Here is a 5,942-nt window from a genome sequence, read left to right as displayed (position 1 = left end):
TGAGTTACCTTGAAAGCCACTCATTAATTGGGGACTCACAACATGGCTTCCGAAACAAAAGATCCTGCCTATCAAATCTATTAACCTTTTATATATAACGACCTCTTCACTGTTTATGACGTAACCAAATCACTGGACGTAGTCTATCTTGATTTCCAGAAAGCGTTTGATAAAGTCCCGCATCATAAATTACAAATTAAAGCAAATAGGTATTGACGGTCAGGTAAACCAATGGATCGCGAATTGGTTGAGCAACAGACAACAAAGAGTAGTGATTGACGGATTTAACTCAGAGTGGGCGCCGGTCACTAGTGGCGTCCCTCAGGGCTCGGTTCTTGGCCCAGTAGGGTAGGCGGTGGCCGAACTGGTAGCGTACTGGGCTCACATTCACCGCGTGATGGACGACGCGGGCTCGAATCCCCACGCTACCACTCGGATTTTTCAGTCACCGCCGAGTGGCCTACCATGCTGTCCTGAAGACCACCCATCAACCCGGAAGCCGTCCAAGCGAATCAAGAACGAGTTCCGGGGCAGCATGAGGCGCCACTATAAACACTCGCCTGCGCCAGAACGGGCTGGGCCGACCATCAGGCCCCACCTGGAAGAAGCCTTGGGCCGACCATCAGGCCCCACCAGGAAGATGCCTACCGGCGCAACAGGCAAACGACGTAAAAAAAAAAAAAAAAAAAAAAAGTGCTCTTCATTATTTACATCAACGACGTGGATGTTGGACTCAATAACCGCATTAGTAAATTTGCAGACGACACAAAGATTGGTAACTCGGTTCTCACTGACGAAGACAGGCAAAGCCTCCAAGAGGATTTGCACAAAATTTCAGCTTGGTCGGATAGATGGGAGATGCCCTTTAACGTAGACAAGTGCCAGGTCCTTCAAGTTGGAACGAGGAATAAGAAGTTCGATTTCGAAATGCGCGGCGTTACACTAAAAAGCGTTCAATGCGTCAAGGACTTGGGGTTCAAAATCGCGTCAAACCTCAAATTCTCACAGCAATGCATCGATGCAGCAAATAAAGCGAACAGAATGTTGGGCTTCATTAAAAGAAACTTTTATTTAAGAATAAAGATGTAATACTCGCTCTACAACAGTTTAGTCAGACCCCACTTGGAATATGCGGTGCAGTTTTGGTCTCCCCACCATGCAAAGGATATTGCTAAATTAGAAGGTGTTCAGCGTCGAAATGATCCCTTCCTTGCGCAACAAATCCTACGAAGAAGGCTTTCTACCCTTAACATGTTCTCTCTTGAGAAACGTCGCCTCCGAGGAAAACTGATCGAATGTTTTCAAATACTTAATGGTTTCACGAATGTAGACAGATCAACATTGTTTATGATCGATGACACTTTGCGCACGAGGAACAATGGCGTAAAACTCAGATGTAGACAAGTAAATTCAGACTGCACCAAATTTTTCTTCACCAACGTTGTAGTGCGAGAATGGAATAAGCTCCCATCATCAGTGGTTCAGTGTAACACGATTGACTCCTTCAAAAATAAGCTCGACCGTCACTTCCTTCCTTCAACTTGATATCAACTAGAGTAGAAATGCAACGTCTTGGAGTCTTCTGATTAATGTAAAATCACTTAGGTTTAAGGACAGACCACCAAGTCTGGACCATGGGGTCTGTGTGGTCTGATTTTCAATGTAAATCTATGTAAATCTCTCTCTCTCTCTCTCTCTCTCTCTCTCTCTCTCTCTCTCTCTCTCTCTCTCTCTCTCTCTCTCTCTCTCTCTCTCTCTCTCTCTCTCTCTAATAGGGATGTCTGGGCTTAGTCTATTGATGGAGGAGGAGGAGGAGGAGGAGGGGAAAGGGGGGAGGGAGAAAAGTTGCAATAATGGGGATGGGGAGGAGGAGGGAAAGGAGGGGAGAGGAAAAGCGGAGGGAGGAGGGGAATGGGAGAGAGGGAGGAAGAGAAAGAGAGAGAGAGAAATGGAGTCTGGTAGTAGTAGTAGTAGTAGTAGTAGTAGTAGTAGTAGTAGTAGTAGTTGTTGTTGTTGTTATTGTATTTTCATTATCTCATTTTATTATTTTTTCTCTCTCTCTCTCTCTCTCTCTCTCTCTCTCTCTCTCTCTCTCTCTCTCTCTCTCTCTCTCTCTCTCTCTCTCTCTCTCACACTAATAAACTAACTTTTTTTCCTCCTACTCCTCCTCCTCCTCTTTCCCCTCCTCCTCCTCCCCCTTCTATTCTACCAAGTCATTCTCTTCATATACTTTATTCAAATCAACCCCCTCCCCCTTCTCTCTCTCTCTCTCTCTCTCTCTCTCTCTCTCTCTCTCTCTCTCTCTCTCTCTCTCTCTCTCTCTCTCTCTCTCTCCACCACCACCACCACCATCAGCACTTACAAAAATACGAGTTTAATACAGGAATAACATGGTAACCAGGCAACCAAGCGTGATTCCTCTCTCTCTCTCTCTCTCTCTCTCTCTCTCTCTCTCTCTCTCTCTCTCTCTCTCTCTCTCTCTCTCTTAATTAACTCTTTTTTTTCTGATTAATCTTTTGCAAATTATTATCTATTGTCTTTTTCCTATATCTATCTATCTATCTATCTATCTATTCGTCTCTGCATTATTTTTTTTTCGATTTTTCTTTTTTTTCCTTTTCTTTTCCTTGTTTCTTTTTCTTTCTTTCGCTTCTAAGTTTCCTTGTTCTGTCTTGCTTCTCTCCTTTCATTCATATGTTTTTCTCTTTTAATTTTCTTTCTTCCTCTCCGTTCCTTCCTTCCTTCCTTCCATCTTTTTTGCTTCCTTCATTCGCTCGTCCTTCTCTCCTTCCTTCCTTCCTTCCTTCTCCTATTCCTTCTAAGTTTGTTTCATCTTTTCCTCCCTCCCTCCCTCCCTCCCTTCCTTCTTTCCTTCCTTCCTTCCTTCCTCCCTGTCACCTCCCTTCCGTCCTTCTCCCAGCCTACCTTCCTTCCATTCCTTCCTCCCTTCCTTCTCCTATTCCTTCCAAATTTGTTTCATCTTTGTATTCTCTCTCTCTCTCTCTCTCTCTCTCTCTCTCTCTCTCTCTCTCTCTCTCTCTCTCTCTCTCTCTCTCTCTCTCTCTCTCTCTCTCTCTCTCTCTCTCTCTCTCCAGTTCTCTTCCCTTCTCTTGTTCTTTCTTTCTTCCTTTCTCTTTCTTTTTCTTTCTTTCTTTCTTTCTTTCTTGTTATCTGTTCTTACGACTCTCCTTTCTTTCCCTCTCTCTGTTTTTCCTTCCTTTCCTCCTCCTCTCTTTCCCTCCATTCTTCCGTCCCTCCCTTCTCCTTTTTCTATCCTTCTTCTCCTTCCTCCCTCATCCTCATTCATATATTCATTACGTCAACTTTTTTACCACATTCATTTTCATTCACGTATATATTTCTACACCTAATTTTACATAACTTTTAATATCAACGTAAAAATGTCTATCACGTCCTTGTACACCGCGCCCCCCGATGCCCCCCTGACCACCCCGCCTCCCTCCTCCTCCCCCGGAACACAGACAGACGGACAGACAGGCAGCCCCAGGGTATCAACAGGCTGGCTGGATCCTTAAGCAACAGGTGGGCTCTCCAGGTGTGTGGGATCCTGGCTCTCAACACCTGCCTGCCTCGGAGGTGCTGGTGGTGGTGGTGATATTAACATTATTAGTGGTGGTGGTGTTGGCGGAATACAAGACTTCGTAATGCAACACCGCTGAGGGCCGGGGATCGAACCTGGGACTTCTGAGTAAAAAGTCCCCGCCCCAGCTGCATGGGATATTTCAGTCACCGCCGAGTGTCCAAAGACTACCCACATGCTGTCCTGAAGACCAGCTAACAACCCGGGCTCTTGATTCTCTCCAAATAGGGGATCAGAGATGAGCTCCGGGGGTTAGCATGAACCTGGCAAGATGGCGCCACTATAAACACTTGCCTGCGCCATGACGGGCTGGAACCGACCACCAGGCCCACCAGGAAAGGCTACTCCAATCATAGGCCAATGAACTGCATGCAAGGTCACCGCGCCAGTAGTAGTCGTAGTAGTAGTAATAGTAGTAGTAGTAGTAGTAGTAGTAGTAGTAGTAGTAGTTGGAGATAAAGTATACTAGTAAAAACTGATGATGATGACGATAAGGAGGAGGAGGAGGAGGAGGAGGATGAAGACGATGAAGAGCAAGGACGAGGTCAAAAACAAGGACGGAGATAAAGAGGAAGTTGAGGAGGAGGAGGAGGAGGTTGAGGAGGAGGAGGAGAAAAAAAAAATTGTTTTACTAGAAAATTCTCTTAAACTTCACTTTTTATGTTAGTAATTGTAGGTGATAGGAACGTGACTCTCTCTCTCTCTCTCTCTCTCTCTCTCTCTCTCTCTCTCTCTCTCTCTCTCTCTCTCTCTCTCTCTCTCTCTCTCTCTCTCTCTCTCTCTCTCTCTCTCTCTCTCTCTCTCTCTCTCTCTCTCTCTCTCTCTCATTTATTCCTTCTTTTTTTCTTTCTCTTTTTTTTCCTCTTTTCTCTCTCTCTCTCTCTCTCTCTCTCTCTCTCTCTCTCTCTCTCTCTCTCTCTCTCTCTCTCTCTCTCTCTCTCCCCCCATCTGTCTGTGTGTGTGTGTGTGTGTGTGTGTGTGTTTTCTGGACTAAAAAAAAATATATTCGTTCTTAATTATTGTTTTGGTTAAGGCTAATAGCGGAAATGAGAGAGAGAGAGAGAGAGAGAGAGAGAGAGAGAGTATTAGTATTGATAGTAGTAGTAGTAGTAGTAGTAGTAGTAGTAATAGTAGTAGTAGTGCTAGTAATAGTAGTAGTAGTGGTGGTAGTAGTAGTAGTAGTAGTAGTAGTAGTAGTAGAAGTAGTAATACTGATGTTTTTGCAATATTATTTTTTCTACAATTGCCCCCCTCTCTCTCTCTCTCTCTCTCTCTCTCTCTCTCTCTCTCTCTCTCTCTCTCTCTCTCTCTCTCTCTCTCTCTCTCTCTCTCTCTCTCTCTCTCTCTCTCTCTCTCTCTCTCTCTCTCTCTCTACCACAGCCTCAGGACGCGGCCACACACAGACTTTGCCCTCCTCCTCCTCTTCCTCCTCCTCCTCTTCTCCCCTCTTCCCCACCACTAACCAACCTGCCACTTAACTCCCCTTTTCTTCCCTCTTCCCTCCTCCTCCTCCTCCTCCTCTTCCTTCTTAGGTAAATGGGCGAGTGAGGGAAAGGTAAGGTAAGGGAAGGGAAGGGAAGGTAAGGTAAGGGAAGGGAAGGGAAGATAAGGTAAGGGCAGGGAACGGAAGGGAAGGAAGGGAGGGGGAGGGTAGGTTAAGGGAGGGGGAGGGTAGGTTAAGGGAAGGGAGGGTAAGCAAAGAGAAGGGAAGAGAAGAGAAGAAGAAGGAGAGGAAGATAAGGGAAGAAGAGGGTGGAGGGAGGGAAGAGAATGGAAGGCAAGGGAGGAAAAATAGGAGAGAAAGGGGGATAGGAAAGAAAGGGAGGGAAGGAGAGGGAACGAAAAGGGAATTGAGGATAAGGGAAGGGAAGGGAAAGGAAGGTAAGGAAGTGGGAGAGGAAGAAAGGGAGAGAAAGAGAAGGAGAGGGAAGAGACGTCGAAGGGAGAGAGAGAAAAGGAAGAGAGAGAAAAGGGAGAAAGAGAAAAGGGAGAGTGAGGGAGGGAGGAGGAAAGAGATGGAAGAAAGGAAGAAGAAGAAGAAGAAAAAGACGAAGAAATAAAGAAGAAGTAAAATTAAGAAGAAAAAAAAAAGAAGAGGAGGAGTAATAGGAGGAGGAGGAGGAGGAAGAGGAAGAAGAGGAAGAAAAAACATCTGCAGAAGCATTCACAAAATAAAGAGGAGGAGGAGGAGGAGGAGGAGGAGGAGGAGGAGGATAAAGCGTTAGAGATAATAAAATAAACTACACACACACACACACACACACACACACACACACACACACACACACACACACACATGACCCAGCTGACCTTTGACCCTCGTCGGGGCGGGTCACGAACC

Source organism: Eriocheir sinensis, chromosome 51 (assembly GCF_024679095.1).
Source record: "Eriocheir sinensis breed Jianghai 21 chromosome 51, ASM2467909v1, whole genome shotgun sequence".
NCBI classification, from domain to species: domain Eukaryota; kingdom Metazoa; phylum Arthropoda; class Malacostraca; order Decapoda; family Varunidae; genus Eriocheir; species Eriocheir sinensis.
The sequence above is the reverse complement of the archived record's forward strand: the minus strand, read 5'-3'. Positions refer to the sequence as shown.